Source organism: Macadamia integrifolia, unplaced genomic scaffold (assembly GCF_013358625.1).
Source record: "Macadamia integrifolia cultivar HAES 741 unplaced genomic scaffold, SCU_Mint_v3 scaffold1047, whole genome shotgun sequence".
NCBI classification, from domain to species: domain Eukaryota; kingdom Viridiplantae; phylum Streptophyta; class Magnoliopsida; order Proteales; family Proteaceae; genus Macadamia; species Macadamia integrifolia.
The window spans coordinates 141134-165251 of NW_024868065.1; the positions used below are offsets into that span (position 1 = coordinate 141134).

The following is a 24118-nucleotide window of genomic DNA, read 5'->3' on the forward strand; positions in this document are numbered from 1 at the left end:
GAATTGAATTGAGCAACCCCGAATCCCTGCCGGTAAGCTCCCAAAAGGCCAAAAAAAAAAGTTTTTCTTTCCATTCTTTTGTGCTTGTCTTACTCTAGTTGTGGGTAGTTTTCTGTTGCATAAGTGCTAGAGGGTACGTAATACTAAGAATCGGTTAGAAAGAAGAGATCCAACAATTAGTGACCCTATACCTATACTCTCATCAATACCTTTCAATATGGGAGACCAACAGCCAAACCTACCCTCCACCTAAATCTATGAAAGATAGGTTCTACCCTGCTAGAGCAGCCCAACCTTCCTGCATAATTCTACCACAAGCCCAGGGCAATAATTTTGAGCTCAAATCTCAGTACATCACTATGTTACCCCATTTCCATGGGCTGCCCTCTGAGGAAGCATACCTATTCCTTAGGAAATTTGAGGAGGTTTGTGTTCTGATTAAGGTCCAACAGTTGACTGATGATGCTGTAAAATTAAGGTTCATAACTTTTGCGCTCAAGGACCAAACTAAGAAATGGCTCTATGGTCTGCCTACCAATTCCATTGCCACATGGAATGGGTTTACTATAGCCTTCCTGAAAAAGTTCTTTCTTTTGCATAAAACCAATAAACTCAGGAGTGACATTCTTTAATTCAGGAAGAAACCTAGTGAGTCGTTCTCCAAATTTATGGAGAGATTTAAGGACCTTCAGGAATGCCCTCACCATGGAATTGATACATGGTAACTTTATCAAATCATTTATTAGGGTATTGATCATCAGACCAAGCAGTTGTTAGAGTCTATATGCCCCAAAGGTTTTACATCTTTTATAGATGAAGACGACACTTGGTACTTTTTGCTTGAATTGGCTGAGAAAACCAGAGAATGGGAGTCTACTCAATAAACTGAGAGGACAAATAAGGGTTACCTTATAAAAGGTGTTGTGGCAAAAGAGGCTCAACTTGAGTCTTATTAAGAGACTCAAAGCCATAGTAGTCAAAGGACCTGCCCAACTGAACCAAATAAATCATTCTGTGCCTATATATAGCTAGTGCCAATCTCCCACTCATGTGATGGAGGAGTGCCCTAATATTTCTCGTGTGAATGGTTTAAATATAGGTCCTAAAAATGTGAATGCCATGTCCCAAAACAGCCCTTATAGTCAGACCTATAATCCAGGATGGAGGAACCATCCTAACTTCTCTTGGAATCAAGCCAATATTCAAGTAAGTCCTAATTTTCAACCCTTGAGTCAAAGGCAGTTTGTTCCCCAACAAGCCAATCAAAGGAAAATGCCCCCAATCAGCATAACAACTTTAGGATCCCCACTCAATCTACTATTCCACCACCTCCTATAAATCAACCTCCAGGATTCATGAGAGGAGGTGGTGATTTGGCTAGGTTTTCTTCTTTAGAGAAAAGCATGGAACTTCTCATGAGTACTTTCATGACAAGCCAATATAATATGGAGAAGCATATCTCCCAACTTGCTAATGTTTTGCATGAAAGGGAGAAAGGAAAGATGCCTAGTCAACCTAAACCAAATCCCAAGAATGAGAATATAAATCATCAACAAATTCCAAATTAGTTGAATTCAATTCAAAAGAGTCCACAACAAGAGCCTTCCAACCAATATAATGTTGTTTATGCCCTTAGGAATGGTAAAGAGTACCAACAGAGTGTTCCTAAATCTTCCTCATCCATTAATCTTGTTGATTCTCTTTCAGTTGAGGACACAAGTGTGCCTCTTGTTCCAGGTTCGTCTAATGAACCCAAAGATTCTTCTGAAACTAAAGATGAGTTGGTTGAGAAAACCAAAAATGATTCTTCTGAAAAAGGGCAAACCCTTAACAGTCCTTATGTTCCTCCTGTCCCATTTCCTAATCGCTTGGTAAACAAAAAGACTGCTTCAATGGATAAAATTTTAGAAGTCTTCAAAATGGTAAAAGTGAACATCCCTCTTTTGGATGTCATATCCCAGATCCCCGCCTATGCAAAGGTCCTGAAAGATTTGTGTACTCACAAATGTATCACTAGTGTGCCCAAAAAAGCGTTCTTGGTAGGCAACATTAGTTCCATAATTACTCAGCCTATAGCCGCCAAGTATAAGGATCCAGAGAGCCCTACCATAGCTTGTGTCATAGGCAACACCTGCATTGAGCATGCGTTACTTGACCTTGGCGCAAGTGTGAATCTTTTGCCTTACCATGTGTATAAGCAACTAGGATTGGGAGAATTGAGAGCCACTGGAACTACTCTTTAGTTGGCAAATAGATTTGTTAAGATTTCTAAATGAATGGTTAAGGATGTCTTACTTAAAGTTGGGGAATTTTTATTCTTTGTTGATTTCATTGTTCTAGACACCCAACCAGTTGCCAACATTCGGGACCAGATCCCAATTATTCTTGGTAGACCGTTCCTTGCCCTTGCAACCAGCAATGCCATAATTAATTGTATGAACGGTACCATAAAACTTTCTTTTGGCAACACTTCTGTGGATTTTAATGTCTTTAGGTTGGGCAAGCAACCAAATCCCCATGAGAAGGAAGTTCATATGCTCCAGGAAATTCCAGATTCCATTGAGACATATTTCGATATTGATTTTGATTCTGAATTTCAAGAGTGTATAGAACAATTGGGTAGCCATGATGACAGAAATATGTCTGAGGTTTGGAGTCTCCAACCACCTATAGAGCCCTTAGGACCCCTTTCCAATTCCATTCCCAAACCTTCTATATTAGAGCCCCCTAAGCTAAATCTTAGGGAGTTGCCATCTGATTTGAGGTATGCTTTCCTAGGGCCTGACTAGACTCTTCCAGTAATAATTTCTTTAAATTTGACTTCTAGCCAGGAAGAGGAATTACTTAAAGTGTTAAAATACAATAAGAAAGCCCTAGGTTGGACCATGGCTGACATCAAAAGAATTAGCCCTTCTATTGTTCAACATCATATTCACCTCATTGAGGGGTCCAAACCTTCAACGGAACCCCAAAGGAGAGCTAACCCAGTGATGAAGGAAGCCATTCAAAAAGTAATTCTAAAGTGGATGGATAATGGGATCATTTATTACATTTTTGACAGGGGCAAGCATTTTTGCAATAGATCATTTGAGGCCCTCATGAAGAAATTTGGGATCACCCATAAGTTGAAGTCCTTCATTGAGTTGTCATCTTCTGCTCTGGAAGAGGTCATGGATCTCCATGAACCTCTTTACATAAATGACTAACTTTACCCAGGTATAACCCCCCTTGCATTGTCTTTGCTTTTAATTCTTTCCATGCATTGGAGACAATGCATAACTTAAGTGTGGGGGAGGGAAACCAATTTTTGTTTTTTCCACTTTGTTTTGTTTGTTTTTCTTTTTGTTTTTGAGCTTGCTAAGGATGAAGTCCTACTTTGGCTTTTGGCTAATGATTATACCATTCGGTTGCTTGATGTATGAAAATAAAAGTTTTGATTAAGGTACCCATCTTGAACGTATAAAAACCTTATTGACAAGAAAGAAACAAGCCTGTGTCTTGAGATGGGACTTTCTTTTGAAAAATAAGAGACCCCTATTTTATGGTGTTGGACCACATGAAAGTCTTTGGTTTCCTTATACTCTTGATTTGGAGTTGAGACCTTAATTTTAATTTGGCATGAGTTGACAAATGCACAATTTTAAATGAAGTGTGAAATGTAGTATAAAGAAGAGTAAGAGTTGATTCCTTTGGAACTAGACAGGGCATTGTGCCTCAGGAAGCGTGGTGACTTAATCGAAAATCTTAGGGAGGAAACTTCTAGAAAAAAAAAAACTCGAACATCACTATCTATGTGGGCATATGCAAAAAGCGAAGCTACATAGTAACTTGGGTGTCTGGTGTTTGCTCCACTATATCATTCAGGCCAAAAATAGTGGAGTAGAATAGAGTTTAGTAAGAGAAAAAAGGAAGAAAAAAATGTGCAAATGTCATTAATGCTTGGTAACATGTTTGGTCAAAAACACTCCAACGCCTTAGTCATTGGTTCCCTATTTCTTCACAAGTGGCTTTGCCTTAAGATAAGGATGTTTTGGAAGAGACGAGGTGAGTTCTAAATTAAGAAATATGCTAGTAACTGGAATTGATATAGGGAAATAAAAGTTCAAGTGTGGGGGTCCCTCGTAAGAGGAATTATCTTTGCTCCAGATCGGTATGGCCCTTACTTTTAGCCAAGGTTGGGATTTATTTATTCTGAATTTTGGATGTATATTCACTGCAAACACCCACGAAACACAACTCGTCCACTAAAGTGACCTAGGGGTTTAAAGGCTTGTTGCACATGCTAAGTGCAACCATGATTCCTACGAAAGTGAGTTAGGTTTTTTGTTTTAATTCTTTTTCTTTTTGTTTTGCTCGAGGACTAGCAAAGTCTAAGTGTGGGGGAATTCTAATGAGCACATTTATGTGTGAAATCTAGGGTAGTAAAATATGCATTTTACATATTTATAATGGAGCTACCTTGGGTTATACTCTTTTTGCAGATTTTATATTTTCAAGGCCTTAAGGACTATCGGGCGCTATATCTCCAATTTTACACGAAAAGCAGTCATGTTTCTTTTTATGGTTGCAAAGAGGACGAAATTCTGAGCAAGACGGACGTGTTCAATTAAAAGTACACATTCGTTTGGTCAACCGTACAAGTGATTATTCTTTTCGGGCCAGAAAAAGAATAATAGATCAGAAATGAACCGAGATGCAGAACTAGCCCGTCTACGGTTGTCCCAGGGGTACAAGGAATATTCCAAATGCCAACAAGGAACGATGGATCACACCCTTAAGTGATTGAAGATTCATTTTTTGAAACAAGTTGTGGTGTGCAAAATCCCTTCCTTATTAGGAGGTCTCAAGTTCGAACCTCTTGGCTACCATTTTTTGGAGATTTTATTTGAAAGATTTTCTCTCTCCTACTCATCACTTAAAGCAAGGAGGTCGGCCAAGAGGGTTGTGCGCAAGTTGAAGAGAAAAAATAGGAAAGAAAAAAAAAAGGAAAAGACAAGGGCATAGACGGAATTTCTTATTAAATAGAATATTGTCCAAATCCAAGCAAGAAAAATCGGCCAAGGGGGTTTCTTATGCAAGAAGAGAGAAAAATAGAAAAAGGGAGAAAAAAAAAGGAAAAAAAGGCAAGAAAAATCGTGGGAGATTCTCTCTCCACACGTTCTCTCTTTCTCTCCTCTCTCCTCCACCTCATCAACAAGATAAAAAAATATTCCTTATTTTTTAAAAGCTAAAATCGTTAGCTTCCCTCCACCATTCTCTGTATAATAGAATCAACACAAGGGAAGGAGACACTTTATTCTTCTTCTAGGGTTTTTTTTTAGTTGCTCTCTCTCTCTCTCTCTCTCTCTCTCTCTCTCTCTCTCTCTCTCTCTCTCTCTTTAGTTTTAATCTTCTTTGTTTTTGCTTTAATCACTTTTGTAATAATTTTTTTTATTTCAATTAATGCAAGCACTCTTTTATTTTTATTCAGCCTTTTATGTTTATGATTTATGCAATTGAGCTGTAATTTTTAAGTTACAGATCTAGGCTTAGATCTAGGTGACAAGATCACGAGCCGTGGAGCATCTCTTTTTCAAGTTCATTTTTTTTTTTCAAGATTTGTTTTCTCCAGGCCTAGAAATTTCAGATTTGGTTCATTTTAGATCTTGTTTTTAGGGTTGGCAGTATCTCAAATCACCCAAGCTTTCAAGTTCAAGCATTGATTCAGGTAGGTAGGCTTCTTCAATAGTCTCCTCTCCCCCCTCTCATTCCCTCTTCTGACTACCATTTCTTTCTTAATTTAGGATTTTAATTTCAGTCGTTACATATTGTTTTACTTTTCCCCCAAGGTTCATGGCTAATGTATGTGTTGGCTTTGCCCCTCCTAGCCATAGAACCATCATTTTATTGTTTGTATTTTAATTGCCTCCCTTCCCCTAAAGCCAAGTAGAGTATCCCTAAGTAGAGTAACCCTTGTAAGAGTGACTCTCTGGTCAAGTAGGGAAGCTCATATTATGATGCATCCCTCAGGCTAAGAAGAGAAACCTACTTGTGAGCCTCTCTCTAGCTTTATCCCTTTTCTTTTACTTCATTTTTATTTCAGCATTTTTTTCCTTCATTGCTTTTTAATTGCGTGGGTTATTTATTTTCATCTATTTATTTATTTAATTTTAATTGCGTGGCTTGCGTAATTAAATTCCTAGATGAAGAATGGTTAGGACGTTATTTTAGATACATATGTTTAGGACGGTAGTTAGAATTAGATCACCATAATGAATTGGTGCACTTTCGCATTACTAGAAGAAGTCTAAAATAAAATGGCTGCTCTCCTTGTGTTCGACCCGTTAGCTACACTGATCCATACGCTTGCAGTTACATTTTAAATCCTAACACTGCTAGAGGCTACTGCTGCTCAGTTGTGCAAGCTGCCTGCAACTGCATGCAGCCCTTGTTTGCTTCACAAATGAGGTTGTTGTGCACTGCTACTGATGATGCTGGCCTTATGTTTCTGCTACATGCAAGATAAGAAGCTGTTGTCCAAGAGTTCAGATGCTGATATGGCTGCTACACCTAAGGTAAGGCTGTTACCCTATTATTTCCCTGAAATTGGTTAGGTTAATTAGGTTAGTTAGCTAGGGTTAGGGATTCCATCAGTTTAGGGACTGCAATTGAGCCCCTATGGGTGGAATCCAGAACCTAGTAACTGAATTCCCAATTTCAGTCCATCCCTGCAAACCCTAAAACAAAGGGCTTTCATTGATCATGAGGAATTCATACAAATTGGGACTAAATTGAGGTAGTAGCAGGCTAGGGTCAGGGTTTTAGTTAATTTGGGACTATAATCAAGTCCCTATGGACAGATTTGCTTCCCTGTAGAAGAAACCATAAAATTCAACAGGGTTCAGGGACTATAATTGTCAGAAGACCATCTCCGTGAACCTTTTTACTTCCCAAGCTGAAATATAAATAATTAGGGTTAGATCAAGGCTGGTTAAGTAAAAATTCTGCAGACTTATTGATTTTAAAGATGGGATTTCTATAAGAATTTAGTTAAATTCTTCCCTAAAATCTGTTGCAAGTCTAATTAGGGTTGGAAACCCAATTCTATGATTCAAAACCTATGAATCCGACCCTAATTAAGTGATCAATTTCGGGGACAGAAGTTCAATTCCGTAGAAAAAGCATAGGCAGAATTCTATTAATTTTAAGATTTGGGAATTGACACTAATTAGCTTAATTCCTTCCCTGTAACCCAATATTGGGCTTTAATTGGAACTGAAACTTGACCGGGGTTACTGAAATTCATTCAATTATGATGAATTATAGGGAAATTGCATGCAGCCCTTCAATTTGCCCGGTTCAAGCTAAATTCTGAATTTTGTTAGGGATTGGGATGGTATACTATTATACAATTTTGGTTACTGTAATTGGGTGTTTAAGGGACTGTAGAGTGACCCTAAAGGCATGAAGAAAATCTCCCCATGCTACCATGGGCACTGGCCTTTGACCATATGCAGCCCAAGCCAAGGAGACTTGCAGAACAGCTTGTAGTATAGTAGATAATACTGCTGAAACCAACCCACCAGTTGGACAAGGGGCCAATCGGTTGAGACCGCCGGTTGCACATTTTTAAGGTTGAATAGCCTCTGTTTCTGCTGAACTATGCCCCGCCCCTTGTGGGTCATGTCTCTTACCTTCTTCCTTAAGTTGACCCTATAGGTAGGGGTAGCTCGAGGCTATTTATGAGACTTTAAATTGGGTTAGTACATAGGCAGTTGGGAATCATTTTGGGTTCAACAGCGAACCTGTAAATTGGGTCTTATAACATCATTTTAACCCAAAAATTTACCTATGCAAGGAGAAGGGATTGTAATCAAAACCACAATCACCAGAGTGATGGTATGGGAGACCCAAAGTACCCCAACCCAGTGTGGACCCACTACAATAATTCCCTAATAGTGGGCTTACTAAGGGAAGGTTAGGGATAGGGGATTTTATAATACAAGAAATCCCGTTAGAACCCAGACAGTAGGGTTTACATAAAAAAACAAACACAGATAGTAGAACTATTTTTCATAAATAATTGAATCCACTATGTAATTAGGGACCAAACCTACCGGTGACGGCGTAAAGTTGATTTGGGAATCTAGCAAAAGGACATCAGATTCAGGTTTTGAGGTGAGTGGGTGTTTGATTTATTTTACGGAGTGTTTTGATATCTTCAGTTATGTGTGCCATGTGAAATGTGATGAATTATACATTTATTTGAAATAAGATTATATATTTCACATATTGCATCATTTTACCGACTTGGATGTGATCGAGGTTTTATGGATGGATAGTATGTTAGTTGTGTGGTGATGGATGTAATGTTGACAGTCTGAGGCACGGTGTGGCCGAGGTTCTTTCCGATACCGTGGGCTCAAAGGTCAGTCTTACAACTATGGCCACTGATGTGAGTATTGATGCTATGGATGCATGTAGATGCATATAGTTAGGATCACATCCCAATGTTATAACCCCTTGCCAATAAAGGGTAAGGCATTGGCTAATCTCACTCGGTGGTAGGTCACAGAGGACTACTACGCCTAGATACGACATACTGTATCTTGATAGGGCACAGCATGGTACGACGTACTGTACGCATGACTGTCGGACAGCATGGGGCCCGACGACGATGTGGGATTCTGGGACCATGGTTGTCAGGGTTTACTATATAGGAGTTGGCTGGGGAACAAGGTTCTTTCCGAGACTGTTGACTCCTGCTTGCAGCTAGCTTGTATCTCTAAGGCCCGATGTACTGGGAAGGGGATGCCACCTATGCTGCTTATAGCCCTAATACCCATACGTATTGAGACTTAGTAATTAGACTGGATAAATAAAAATAAAATGGATTATTTTGCTATGCATCTGTGATATTACTGAGAGTGTGTGTGGATTCCATGATGTTGTGTGTGCTTGCATGCACACCCCTCACTGGGCTTGTGAAGCTCACTCCTTGTTGATTACTATTTTTAGATGGTGGAACCGGTGCTGAGGCAGGATTGGACTTTGGCGGCGGTTGTGAGGCTCGTATCTATGAGACACTGGGTTGTTGATGGATTTCATTACTGTTATTCGGTAATTTCTTTTGATGTACATTGATGTTATATGTAAGAGGTAAATATTACACCCATGGGTTGTTAACAAATGAATTTTTGTATATTTGTAATTTATCACTTTAGTAAATCACCAGTGATAATTGTATGATTTATTAGCGTAATCTGATTTTAGATTGTGATCTTGGCATCATTGTGAAATTACGTTACTACATCTGTGATCCTGGAGGGTTAGGCTGACTGGATGTGGGTGTCCAGTGCCGCACACCTTGGCCAAATTGAGGCAAGGTGTGACAACCTTGGACTGCATGCAAACGAATTGGGTTGAATTCTACTGTAGAGGCTAAATTGATGTCATATACTTTCTGTACAAGCAACTTCAGTCGTGTGTAGACCTGTAGCATATCCCTGCAGCCACCCATAAATTAGGTTCGAGCTCAATAGGTTTAGGAATGGGATCCCAAGGCTGAAATTGCCATTCCAGGGAAGAAAATTGGGGAATATATAGGGCAGAATTTTATTACTGTAATTGGTGATTTTAGGGGCTGTAAAATGACCTTAGAGACTATAAAAGACTTTCCCCATGCTGCCATGGACAATAGCCATCGGCCATGAGCAGCCCAAGCCAAGGAAATCAGCAGAACAGCTTGTGGGATTGCAGAAATATTCTGCAGAAATGACCCACGAATTGGGACAAGCAGCCAGCCGGTCGACACCAGCCGGTTGGGCATTTTCAAAGCTGAATAGTCCCTGTTTTGGCTGAACTATACCCTACCCCTTACGGGTTATGTCCATAACCTATTTACCCATATTAATCCTATGGGTAGGGGTAGTTCGGGGGCTTTTCCGTGACTTTAAATTGGGTTAGTGCATGGGCTGTAGGCAGTTGTTTTGGGTTCAGCAGTGAACCTGTACGTAGTCATAGTAGGTGTATAAATGTTCAAAAAAATATGATACACGTTGGTTTAGGAACCTTAAACTTATCGGGCAAGGACACGCAAATGATTGCACGGGATCCTATTGTACACAGTGATTTGGGTTTTGAGGTGATTGAGTGTTTGATTTATTTTACGGAGTATTTATATATTTTCATTTATGCATGCTCATGTGTAATGTGGTTGAATCCTTGTTTTGGATGTATTTTATATAAAAGTATATATATTGCACATGTAGCATGGTTTTACCAATATTGCTATGATCGAGGTTTTGTGGATGTGTAGTTATGTAATTGAGTAAAAATGGTTGTAACATTGTTGGTCTGAAGCATGGTGTGGCCGATGGAGGATTCCGGTACCGTGGGCTCAAAGGTCAGTATCACAATTATGGCTACAGTGATTGATTGGATGCTATGGATTGCCATTGATGCATGTAAAATGTATATGGTTAGGATTCTGACCCTGGTGCTACACCTTTTGCCAGTAGGGGTTAGGTACTGACTAATCCCAAGGGGTGGTATGTTATTGAGAGTACTATACCCGCAGTACGACGTACTGTACTCAGAGGCAGATGCAGCACGGGTGACTGAGGGGTTTTCCGGGACCGTGGCTGTCCACAGTATAGGTGATTGATGTGTAGGATTCTGGGATCATGGCTGTTGGGATTACCTTTGGAGGTTTGCAGGGTGACCGATGTTTAAGATTCCGGGACCTACAAACTTCCGCTTGCAACGAGCTTGTATCCCTGTAGCCCGACATACTAGGGAGGAGATACCACCAACATTGCGTAGCACTAATACCAAATGATGGACCTAGTAATGGAAATAGGAAAATAAAATAATAAATAGATTCATATATATTATATGTCTATATGGAGTTTGCATTGCATCATTTGTTGTATGTGCTTGCATGCACACCCCCCACTGGGCTTGTGAAGCTCACCCCTCGTTGATTACTCTTTTTAGATGGTGGAACCGGTGCTAGGAAGGATTGGATTTCAGCGGTGGTTGTGAGGCTTGTGTCTACGAGACACCGGGTTGCTGATGGACTTCACCACTGTTATTCAGTTATTTCTGTTGATGTATATATTGATGATATATGTAATATATAAATGTTACACCTGTGGGTTGTTAACAAATGGATCTTGTATATTTATAATTTATCACTTAGTGCATCACCAGTGGTAATTGTATGATTGTATTAGTGAACTCTGATTGTAGTTGTGATCTTGGTGGCATTTGTGAAATTAAGGTACCACATCTGTGATCGTGGAGGGTTAACCTAACTGGATGTGGGTGTCCAATGCCGCATACCTTGGCCTATTGGAGGCAGGGTGTGACACCCTTTGTCATTCGTTTCCTCATCATATTGTCATACTCTATGTGATACCAATCCAACCTCTACTAGTACTACGGCTTCAGACCCGTATGCCAACATAAAACGAGTTTCCCTGTTGTAGGCTCATCATACTATATGTTCATAAAATACTTTGCAGCTCTTCAGCCCAGAGCCCTTTTGCTGCTTCCAGATTCTTATCGAGTAGGGTTCATTGGTGACCTCAGTTTGTCCATTTGTGGTCGGATACCCTACTGATGTCTTCCTGTGATTGATCTCGAACCAATCGGAAAAGTTTTTGAACTACTCGTCAAATTCCTTCCCATTGTCCATTATGAGGACCCTTGGGATGCCATACCTATAGATAAACGAGTGATGGAAGAACTCTTCAGCCTTCTTCTCTGTGATTGTGGCCAACGGTTCAGCCTCAGCCCACTTTGTGAAATAACCGACAACTACTATGACAAACTTCCTTTGTCAAACCGCTAGTGGGAAGTGATGTAGATAAGTCACTTGGGCTTATTTTATTGCAAATAAGCCTTGAGTTGTCTTATGCATGTGTTGGGCCTTTGATCCCATGGGTTTTCTTTGAAATTGGCCACTTTAATAGGCCTAAAATATGGGTAGAAGGTAGGAAAACGGGATTTTATTCATTAGTTTAATTAGTTTCAATTTAATTCAATAAAGCCCCATTAGGCCATTAGTTGGTTGTAAAGTCCTATATGGACTATTAGTTAGTTAGTCCTACTCCATGTTGGAGTCATAAAATCAAGTCCTAGTCCTATTTTGAATTCTTAGTTGTAGTAGGAGTGTCTAGTCCTATTGGGAAACTAGCTCCTAGTATTAGTATGATTGTAAACTTCCCCTCCATAAATAGAGAGGCATATGTTCCATTATTGGACAGATTTGAATGAAAGAAAGTTTGCATTTATGAAAGAAAGTTTGCGACTAAATACTTAAAGCAACTGAGATAGCTGTGGGTGAGAAGCCCAGGTTGAGATGGCCACTTCCTTTATTCTCTTTCACCCTTCTCAACCCCACATTTGTTTTATTCTTCTTTTTTTTATTTTATTTGTTGTAACATTCAAGAGGTATAGTTCAGATTTTGATAAAAGTCCCTAGAAATCAGAACCGATCAGCAATCCTAGTGGGAATAGGAGAGAGATCGATCTCCTCTCTTTTTCTCTTCTGTACTCTGTTCAGCCAGGTATTCAATCAGGGTATTCCAGGCCTCATAAGGGTCCCACGATCCTTACCTAATCATTGTTGGAAGCATTCAGCTGCTGTTCTTGAAGGTTCTTCTCAGTTTTCTCTCCTAGGTCAGAAAATCAAGAAAGTTTGTAACTTCACAACCAGCCGTCAGAATCCTCTCAACTTTGGGGGTTTTTGTACCCACCCTAGGGACTATCTACGCCCAAGAGTGCAACTCAATCGGACTCCTACAGCCCTGGCCGCACCTCTCTCTCTCTCTCGCTCTATAACAGGTCTTTCTCTCTCCTATCGGGTTAAGTTTTGGGTTGGTTTTGCTCCTATATGGGTATTGTATCCTTGGGGATTTATTTGATAGTATTATTTCTTTGTTTCTTACTCCTATTTGTATTGTTTGGGGCTATAAACTGCGGAGTTAGTTACTTAGAATCTACTCCTGCATTAGGAAGAGTCCCAGAAAATCTAGTAGTGGGCTGCTGAGAATCAAGATATGAGTTGCTGGCTGGTGTGTTACAAGGGAAAAAACTTGACATTTTTTTACATTTTCGGACAAATTCCATGGCTTCCTTCAGCATTCTGGGCATTAGATTCCACTCCTTCAAACTTTCTGAGCTAAGGCTCTGCCCCCAAAAGTGTTGGCAGCAAATTCCTTCGTGCACACCACAGCAGGCTAATTCTGCTTCTTAAGGTCTGAGGCAACTTTAAGTATGGCATTGTGTAGCCCCTCTTATAAAGACTCACATCTATGAGTATGAAGCGAGGGGACCTGATTTTGACTTTCCAAGCTTCTTCTTTGTCTTCAAAAAATGTATCACTTGCCAGGTAGTCAATTATTGGGTCCATCCAACACAGCTCGCTATCTATCTGCATAATTTCTTCACTTTTGGCTATGTTGAGTTTGTGAGGACCTCCACTAAAACCATTCGTCACACCTGAGCGTAGTCAGACGTGGCCAACTTGGGGAGGGCGTCGATGCTAGCGTTCTCGGCCCGTGGGATCTGACGTACCTCAAATTCTTTGAATTGTGCATGCTCTTCTATCTTCCTATGGTATTTAGTCATCCTTGGCTCCTTTTTCACGTACTACCCATTGAGTTGCCTCACGACGAGTTAGGAGTCATTGTAGGCTATTAAGTTCTTTATAATGAGTGCCTTAGCCAGCCTCATTCTTGCTAGCAGGGCCTCGTATTCTACCTCATTATTTGATGCCTGGAAATTGAACCTTAGGGAATACTCGAAGTGGAACCCTTCTAGGCTGATCAAGATTAAGCCTAGACCATTGTGTTGCAAAGGCTTTAGATGTCGAGGACTTGATCAGGGCAGTCCCACGTCGTTTCAACAACTAGTCCACTGAAAGAAGGAAACCATTCACTCCTAGACGGCTAGACCTAACCATAACATTATCCAAGCTCCACAAGTCACATCGGATAAGGGTAAGGCACCCATGGTTAATGTCGTGGCTATGGTCGTTATGAAAATGACAAGACTTGTTTGGTTTCCTGGCCACTTCACATGTTCCCGACTTTGGATTTGCATCAGGATCTTCAATCTCTTTTGAGTGAGGGGGTGTAGCTATCATATTTCTTCGGTGGGCTTTTGGGTCATTCATCTCAATTTGAACGCCGCCTTTTGATTTAAGTCTTCTGGGTCCACTTGTCTTCCGTTTCAGCCCTCTCTTTTATGGGTTCTGATACAGCCAAATTGATCTCTCGGTGGGGAAAGGACACGTGTCGCCCCCGAGACACGTGTCGTCCATCAGATAAGGATTCCAAAGACTCAATCACGCTCGATCACGTCGTTTGCATGAGGGGAATATTCCCCACAAGAAGGATGGCCGTATGGGAGGACAGAGGAAAAGACAAGAAAAAAACCCTAGACCCGAGGAACCATATAAGGGGGCCGAGAGGAAGGAAGAAGGTAAGCATTCAGACCCCCCACCATTACTCCCTTACTGAAAACTGTGCGGCCGACCCTAACTTGAGCGTCGGAGGACTAACCCCGGACAAAGCTCCGGGCCTCCGCCGTCTGTGCTTGTGCAGGACCAACTCGCGGGGTTTTTTGGCAGCAACAGATTGGCGCCGTCTGTGGGAACGACGGTAATGGTGGGGAGAACCTACAACCGCAAGAGGACAAGAGCGGCGTCCAACATGGACATGGGGGAAGAATCTTCAGGGGGGCTTCCTCCCTCGACGGAGATAGGACGAGAAAGGGGCAATGACGACCGGGAAGTATCCGTAAGGTACCAGCGTTCGGCTGGATACTCAGTACATGAAGACAGTGATCATCAGCCTCCTGCAGCGCAGGAGTACGTGACGAGGGAGCAATTCGAAGCCCTCCAGGACAAATATAATCGGATGGCCGAGACTATGAGGGAGGTCTCCAAAGCTGTCTCTCAAAAAACCGACGGAGCACCCCCGGGCCCCCACGTACCGGAGCAGTACAGGATTGACAAGGGCATATCGTAACCCTCGAAACCGAGCGAGGAGGGAGAGTCCCGCACCCCGAGGCAGGACGCAACGCGCCGCCAGAGACCCACATGGGGATCGACACCAAGGAGACAAACAGAGGCCCGAGGACTCGGGATTAAAGCAGATGATCCTAGACCTGAAGGATTAGATCAAGAAGGTGGCAAAAAATCAGACGGGAACTCGCGAGCCGGACCTCACTAATGACACGGCTCTAGCTGACGAGGTCATGAGGGACCCGCTCCCGATCAGCTTTCGCCTACCCAAGTATGACACTTATGACGGGTCTGGGGACCCCGTCGATCACCTGGAAGGCTTCAAGGTCGGCATGCAGTTCCATCGGGTCTCGGAAAACATCATGTGTCGTGCCCTTCCATTGACGTTCAGAGGAGCGGCGAGGCTATGGTACAACCGTCTGCCGACGAAGTCGATCCACAGCTTCAGCGACCTGAGTTACTTCTTCGTGAAGGGATTCTCTAGTAGCCAGGAACTTGACCAACGTCAAGCAGCAAGAAGGGGAATCGCTGCGGAACTACATGAAGCGATTCCAATAAGAGAAGATCACAATCAGAGGCCTAGACCCGAAGGAGGAGTTCACGGCCCTGTTAGGAGGCGTCAAGGATAAGGAGTTGAAGAGGTCCCTAGCAAAGCATACACTTAGGAATCTGACCGAGCTGAGAGCACGATGCGATAAGTACATCCAGATGGAAGAAACCCTCCAGGCCGATGAAGAAGCCGAAAGGAAGGCGGTAAGAAAGAGGCTCTCAAGGGTTGACAATAAACCCTCCGAAGAAGGCAAAAGACGAAAGTTTGAGAAGTACGCACCCCTGAACCGAAGGCGAACAGAGGTACTAATGCAGATAAAGGATTCCCCGGATGCCAGGGCCATGAAGTGGCTAGGTAAGATGGGCCGACACCCCGAGAGACACAACGTGGACAGATATTGCCACTTCCACAGAGACCATGGCCATGATACCGAAGACTGTTGGCACCTCAAGGGGGAGATAGAAGGGATGATCCGAAGGGGATACCTAGGCCGATTTGTAGACCGCGAAAAGGAGGTTGCCCCAGACGGTAATGGCCGGAGGGATAATCGTCGGAGAGATGGCGGAGGTCGCTATGAGAGAAGGGGGCTCGCCCGTAGAGGCAATCAGGAACGGCGAAGGGACCAGACACCCGAAGAAGCTGAGCATCACCCCCGAGATGAGAATAAGAGCCCAACTAGAGTTATAGCGACCATCTGTGGAGGCCCAGCCGCTTGAGAGAGTTCAGTCTCTGCCAGGAAAGCGAAGGCCTACGCGAGAAGCGTACATATGGCAAAATGGCCGAACAAGAAGGCGAAGACGGGGACGATTATCTCCTTCTCAGATGATGATCTGGAAGGGGTACAGACTCCGCATGACGATGCCTTGGTTATCACCATGACCATAGCGGATTGCAAAGTGAAGAGGATCTTAGTGGATAACGGCAGTTCAGCTGATATCCTATTCCTTGAAGCTTTCCGGAAGATGGGCCTAGACGAGGGAAAGTTAAAGAAGGTCGAACACCCGTTGCAGGGATTCTCCGGTGTCCCAGTGAAGGTGGAAGGGTCGATTGAGTTACCGGTAAGAGCTGCACCGGAGATCGCCAAGCGACGGTCATGATCAACTTCTTGGTGGTGGGCATTATATCGGCATACAATGTCATACTAGGAAGGGTCGGATTGAACCTACTAAAGGTTGTCGTCTCCACTCCCCATCTCAAGATGAAATTCCCAACCAAGAATGGTGTCGGGGAGTGTCGGGGCGATCAGGAGGCATCCCGGAGGTATTACGCCACTACCTTATGGGGAAAAGAAAAGGCGGGCGAGGCACTCCCAATAGAGGATCTGCGCATGATGCCAGTTATCAAATGGGGGAGCCGGCCGAAGATTTGGTGCAAGTTGAAGCCGAAGAGGGGGATGACGCTCGGCAATTTCAGATAAGGGCTACCATGCCAAGGTTGCAGCGAGAAAGACTCATCTCATTCCTACGGAACAACGCTGACGTCTTCGCCTGGTCGGCTTCGGATATGCCCGGGATAGATCGAGAGGTGATAGAACATCATCTGAATGTTAGCCCAATGAAGAAGCCAGTGCAGCAGAAGAAGAGGACTTTTGCCCCCTAAAGGCAGCAGAAAATAGACGAGGAAGTGGAGAAGCTGCTGAAGGCCCAGTTCATCCGCGAGATCCAGTACCCGGAGTGGATATCCAACGTGGTAATGGTCCCGAAGGCAAACGGGAAGTGGAGGATCTGCATCGACTTCACCGACCTGAATAAGGCCTGCCCGAAGGACGCATACCCCCTGCCGAAGATAGACCTCCTCATCGACGCCACGGCGGGATACGAGGCGCTGAGTTTCATGGATGCATACACGGGGTACAATCAAATCAAAATGTCCGAGGCCGATGTCCCAAAAACATCCTTCATAACTGAGGGTGGGCTGTACTGCTATGAGGTCATGCCTTTCGGGCTAAAAAACGCAGGGGCCACCTATCAAAGGTTGGTGAATAAAATTTTCAAAGGGATGATCGGCAAAACGATGGAGGTATATGTGGTCAATATGCTCGTAAAATGCCTGAAGGCGGAAAGACACATCCAAGACTTGGAAGAGGCGTTCCAGGTGCTGAGACGGTACGGTATGAAGCTGAACCCAGCAAAATGCGTATTCGGAGTAGCCTCGGGAATGTTCCTCGGCTTCATCGTCTCGGAGAGAGGAATCGAAGCCAACCCAGTCAAAATACAAGCCATTCGGGATATGAGGTCACCCCAGAACGTGAAGCAAGTCCAGGAGCTAACGGGTCGGGTCGCCGCCCTCGAGCGATTCATGTCTCGGTCTGCAGATAGATGCCTCCCCTTCTTCAAAGCGCTAAAAGGGACCAAAAAGTTCGAGTGGACGGAGGAGTGCGAAAAGTCTTTTGAACAATTGAAGGAGTACTTGGCCGCACCCCCGCTGCTGACGAAGCCGAACACCGGGGATACCTTGCATCTATACCTTGCTGTATCGGCAGTGGCGGTAAGCGTCGTACTGACGAAGAAGGAAGGCAACAGTGGCCAATATACTATGTCAGCCGAACCCTTTTAGATGCCGAAACAAGATACAGAAAGGCAGAGAAAGTGGCGTATGCCCTTGTGACAACGGCAAGAAAGCTGAGACCATATTTTCAATCACATACGGTATGCGTACTCACCGACCAGCTCCTGAAGAAGATACTGCAGCGGCCGGATATGTCCGGTCGCCTGGTAAACTGGGCCATAGAGTTGGGAGAATTCGACATCCAGTACAAACCGAGAACCGCAATTAAAGCACAGGCCCTCGCAGACTTCATAGCGGAGACGACACTCCCTGACGACCCACAGGAATTTGCCGAGGACCGAGGAGAAGAGGCTTGGACATTGTACGTGGATGGGGCTTCCAACAGTGAAGGAAGCGGCACAGGAATCGTGTTGATCAGCCCCGAGGGTTTCAAAATAGAATACGCCCTACGGTTCGACTTCGACGCCTCCAACAACGAAGCAGAATACGAAGCGTTAATAGCCGGAATTAATCTGGCTCGGGCTTTGATGGTAAAGGAGCTGGTAGTGCATAACGACTCCCAGCTCGTGGTACGACAGGTGAATGGAGACTACGAGGCCAAAGAGCAAAGGATGGCCAAATACTTGAACACGGTGCGAGACAGGGTAGCAACTTTCAAGGAATTTGAGGTAAGGCAGGTGTCACAAGAAGAGAATGCTAGTGCAGACGCATTGTCACAGCTGGCCACCTCCGACTTTGCAGATCTTGGACGATCGGTGTATTTCAAAGTGCTATCACAGCCAAGCATCGAAAAACCCCGAGAGGTATTACGTGTAGGTGAAAACGGCCAAAGTTGGATGAATGCCATAACAAAATACCTCAAAGAAGGAAAGCTCCCAGAGAATAGGGACGAGGCAAGAAAAATAAGAATAAGGTCGGCGCGCTTCTTCCTGAAGGACGAGACACTATATAAGATAGGGTTCACCTTGCCATAACTCAAGTGTCTAGATTCCGCCGACGGCGAGTACGCACTCCGGGAGGTGCATGAAGGGATATGCGGCCAACACCTAGGAGCCCGGGCCTTGCCACATAAAGTGCTAAGGCATGGCCTGTATTGGCCGACAATGAGGAAGGACGTAGAATCACTAGTCAGGAAGTGCGTCAAATGCCAGATGTTTTCCCCCGTGCCTAGGCTACACTCTACCGAGCTCTCATCCTTATCGAGCCCAGTACCATTCGCCATGTGGGGAATCGACATCCTAGGCCCATTCCCCTGGCCACGAGACAAAGGAAGTTTGCCATGGTGGCAGTCGACTACTTCACGAAGTGGGCAGAAGCCGAAGCCCTACCGACGATAACAGAAAAGAACATAAGGGACTTCTTCCAAAGGGCAGTAGTCTATAGATTTGGAATCCCCCAGGTTGTGGTGACGGACAATGGAACTCAGTTTGCCAATCCAACCTTCGACTCGTTCTGTGAGGCCCTCGGCATCGACTACAGGAAAACCTCTGTCGGTTATCCACCGACCAACGGGCAGACAGAGGTAACCAACCGTACACTACTTCAAGGAATAAAAAAGAGACTAGACGACGCCAAAGGACTATGGGCAGACGAGTTGCACCACATCCTCTGGGCTTACCGCACTACTGAGAGATTAGCCACCAGAGAAACACCCTTCATGTTAACATACGGCACTGAAGCTGTACTTCCAGTGGAGATAGGGGCCATTACCCATCGGATTCAGTACTACAATGAAGGCGAAAACGATGGAGGGCTCCGAGCGAATCTAGACCTCTTGGCAGAAACCAGAGACACTTCGCAAGAAAGGATCGTCGCTTACCAACAGAGGGTCGCGAGGCACTACAACACCAAAGTTCGAAAGAACGAATTCAGGAAGGGTGACCTCATCCTCAGAAGGGTAGAAGTGTCGGACCCGAGACATCAGGGGAAGCTAGATCCAAATTGGGAAGGGCCCTACAGAGTCTCGAGGGTAATACGACCAGGGTCCTATCACCTGGAGACTACGGGGGGAGGAAGGGTACCCCGATCGTGGAACTCTCGGAACTTAAGAAAATTCCATCAGTAGTGAAGTGGCAAGCACGCACAATTGTTGTTTGTAGTTTTTTGCAATTTTTGCCCTTGTGCACTTTTAAGTTGTAATTCCTCATCCTAAACTCCGGAAGATTTTATTCATGGATAATACGAAAGCTGGTTTACGGCAATTGAGAGGAATTCTCCAGTCTGATGACCTTTAACTCTACTGAACGGCTACGCCCGAAGGTCTTCACCTCGGTCGGGGTCTCGAACGGAGGCCGAGCCGAGCTTACCGAAGGACGACACCTCGGTCAAGGCTCGGGCAAGGCTGGGCTGACCTGACTGAGGGTCCCACCATCGGCCTGTGACCCGACTCCAGAGCCGAAGGAACTTGACCAAAGGCAATCGACTGTCGGGGGCGACGACTATCGTAGGGTCAGCCCTGGGCTAAGTCTCGGATCCATGCCAATCTAACAGACCCTTCGGCTAGAGCCGAGGGAGAACACTTGGTGAAAATTGCTTGATGTTCATAGGGTCGGCCCTCGGCTAAGTCTCGGATCCATGCCAGTCTAACAGACCCTTCGGCTTGAGCCGAGGGAGAACACTTGGTGAAAATTGCTTGATGTTCATAGGGTCGGCCCTCGGCTAAGTCTCAGATCCATGCCAGTCTAACAGACCCTTCGGCTGGAGCCGAGGGAGAACACTTGGTGAAAATTGCTTGATGTTCGTAGGGTCGGCCTTCGGCTAGGTCTCGGATCCATGCGACTAACAGACCCTTCGGCTGGAGCCGAGGGACACTTGGTGAAAACCACTTAGTACTTGCTCCAGGTCCCTCAAGTCCAGTCCTCAGACTCAGGAAACCTATTCGATAAGCCGAGGGGAGAGGACTGAGCCGTGCTTAAGTAGGAAGGCGGACCCTAAGGCAGGCAACGAGGGGTTTCGGCCTCTTTGCACCTAGCTACGGACTAAAGACTACCTTACTCAAAGGGACACAGACGGTTAAAGAGATGAAAGATGGGGGCAAAAAGACTTCATTCATTCATAAAGCCCGAAGGCCAAGATTACAAGACGAAGGCCCGAAGGCCGTAGATACATACGAAGCCCCGAAGGCTGATTACATAAGGCCCGAAGGCCAAGATTACAAGAAGCCCGAAGGCTGACAACATAACAAAGAAAGGGGGGTGTCTGAGCTGAGACCCGGGGTGACCTCAAGGGGCGTCCGTCGGGTTCGCGGCCTCTTCTTCGGCTTGGAGGGTCTCCTGATCCGAACCTCCGTGGCCAGGAGTCGAAGGGACCTCTCGGTGTAGTTGAACCTCACCCTCCTCGCTGCAGCCTCCGCCATCGGCATCGACAACCTCGATGGCTGATGGGGCCGCCTCCACGTCGTCGTCCTCAAAGATGAGCCCGCTGTCCTCGAAGGAGACCCCGGGGTAACGCTCAAGGACCCAGTCTCGGACCTCGGTAGCGCCCATTGTGAACCCCGGGGCGATGGCGCTCTTTATCTCCTCCCTAAAGTCCTCGGAGGACCGATACTCCTCGACCCCTCGGGCCTCGGCTTCCTGAATTCGAGCCTTCATCTGCGACTTCAGCTCCGCGAGCTTCCGATCGCACTCTCGGCGAGCGAAGACGAGGTCCTTCTCCAAGTGCTCCACCTTCTCGAGGAGGATCGAACGCTCGTTCTCCAGGGCGGCCTTCTCTCTCTCGACGACCTCGAGGTCTCGGCACATAGCTTCGGCTAGAGCCGCCAGTTAACCCATCTGATTTTGTGCCTACATGAAACACCGAAGGTCAGAATGCTAAGACATAAAAAAAAAAAAAGAGGGTAGGGGGGCCGAAGCTTACCCCGGCCATGAAGATGCAAGCATTCGTGATCATGGCCGCCGTCCCTTGCTTCTGTGCCTCAGTGGCATCTCGGGGAAGACTCCCCTTCATCACCAGCTCGCAAGCAACTCGCCCGACGACCACCGTGTTGTCCTCCTTCACCGACCATTGAGGGACAAACCCCACTTCGGCTCTCACGGTCGCCACCCTCGGGCCTTTGGAGGCCGCAGCGGAGGAGGGGTCTTACGCAGGCCCGTCACGGCCTGGAGCAGCGAGGGCCTGGACTGCTCGGCGCTCGGTCCCTCGACTTTGGACCTCTTCTTCGGGGTTTCGGAGGACGGCCCCTTCTTCTCCTTCTGCTTCGGCCTCGGCTGCTGTTGGGCATCCCGCGCCTTGGCCTCCTTGATTTGTGCCTGCCTTGCCGCGGCGGCAGCCCTAGCCTCGGCCCTGGAGACTTGCACTGCAAAAAGAAAAAATGGGAGTCACTACGAAGCACCGACACCCGAAAGGAAGCAAACGGAGGCTAGCCTAACTCACTCGGGCTAAGCCCGAATCTGAAGAGTATAGCGTTGGACTTGAGGCAGTCGGCCTCGACTGGAGGACAGTCTTCTTGCCACCTCGCCATCGCCAACGACTCCGCGTCTGCCCCGAATAGGGCAGGGGTGGAGTTCACCTCCCTAAGGTCCGAGATATCCCAAACCGTGTCGAAGGGCACCCCCTCGGACGACCTCACAAAGAAAAACTTCTCCTTCCACCCGTGGATGGAAGTCGGGTAACCCTTAAGAAGCCGAAGGTCCTTTCGGGGGCAAAAGTAATACCAACCTGAAAGCCCCTTGTAGGCCTGAAGGAGAAAACAGTTAATGAAGAGGGGGAGGGAGAGGGGCCTCTGGTGCCTTACGAAGAAGACGACGAAGCTGAGCACTTGTCGCCACCCGTTCGGCGTCAGCTGGGTCGGACATACCCCATAGTGCCGAAACACTCGGGTGAAGAAGGGGTGGAGAGGCAGCCGAAGGCCGGCCTTAAACGCCTCCTTATACAAGCACAGCTCCTCGGAGTTTCGATAGCTGGCTCGGTCGGATGGTCTGGGCAGTCGGAGCTCGAAAGCGTCCGAGACACCGAAGGAGGCCCTCAGCTCCTCCAGTTCTGGCTCGTCCTTCGTGGATACAATGTTAAGAGCCTCCACTTTTAAAGGCTCCTGGGTCTGAGCTCAGGAATCGAGCACCCTCTCCCTGAATCCTGCACCGTTGGAGCCACCCTCGGACCCAGACGGCGAGGCCGCGGACGATGAGTCGCGGGAAGAGGGAGAGTCAGTGGAATCCGAGGACTTCCCTCGGACCTCCCCTGGACTCCTATGCCTACGTTTTGGCCTCGTCCTCTAGGAGGACGATGGGTTGTAGCCCGACGAGGAAGACATCACTTACTTTTTGGGTGTCGCTAAACTAGGGGAAGTCAAGAAGAAGACGAGATCTTCGAAAAGAACACCGAGGCCGAAGGTAAGCTCTTCGAAGGGAAAAGAAAAGTGCCCCACAAATGGCCCCCCACACTATATAGATGGGGAGAAAGACGGTACTACCCAAGCATTAATGGCGCCACCACGTCAGAGTACGAAGCCTCGAGGTTTGCGCCCGAACGGACCTGACAGAAGGTCCCCCTCTCGGTTGCGAGTTCGGCCAAAGCCAAACGGACATGACCGAGGGTTCCCCTCTCGGTTGGGAGTGCGGCCAAAGCCGAACGGACCTGACCGAGGGTCCTCCCCTCGGATTGGGAGTTCGGCCAAAGCCGAACGGACCTGACCGAGGGTCCCCCTCTTGGTTGGGAGTTCGGCCAAAGCCGAACGGACCTGATCGAGGATCCCCCCTCTCGGTTGGGAGTTCGGCCAAAGCCGAACAAACCTGACCGAGGGTCCTCCCCTCGGATTGGGAGTTCAGCCAAAGCCGAACGGACCCCATCAAGGGTCCCCCTCTCGGTTGGGAGTTCGGCCAAAGCAGAACGGACCCGACCAAGGGTCCCCCTCTCGGTTGGGAGTTTGGCCAAAGCCGAACGGACCTGACCGAGGGTCCTCCCCTCGGATTGGGAGTTCGGCCAAAGCCGAACGGACCTGACCGAGGGTTCTCCCCTCGAATTGGGAGTTCGGCCAAAGCCGAACGGACCTGACCGAGGGTCCCCCTCTCGGTTGGGAGTTCGGCCAAAGCCGAACGGACCCGATCGAC

General features: G+C 46.2%; 1 protein-coding gene and 1 non-coding gene across 3 annotated transcripts in view; both read right to left on the reverse strand.

The window, feature by feature from the left end:
- Window positions 1–24118, reverse strand: part of LOC122062479 (hydroxyacylglutathione hydrolase 2, mitochondrial-like) — a 128399-nt gene that overhangs the window by 68809 nt on the left and 35472 nt on the right. The gene's annotated exons all lie outside the window — the stretch shown is intronic.
- On the reverse strand, window positions 609–712 carry LOC122062483. Its single transcript, XR_006134987.1, has one exon. It is a non-coding gene; the product is annotated as a small nucleolar RNA R71 (small nucleolar RNA).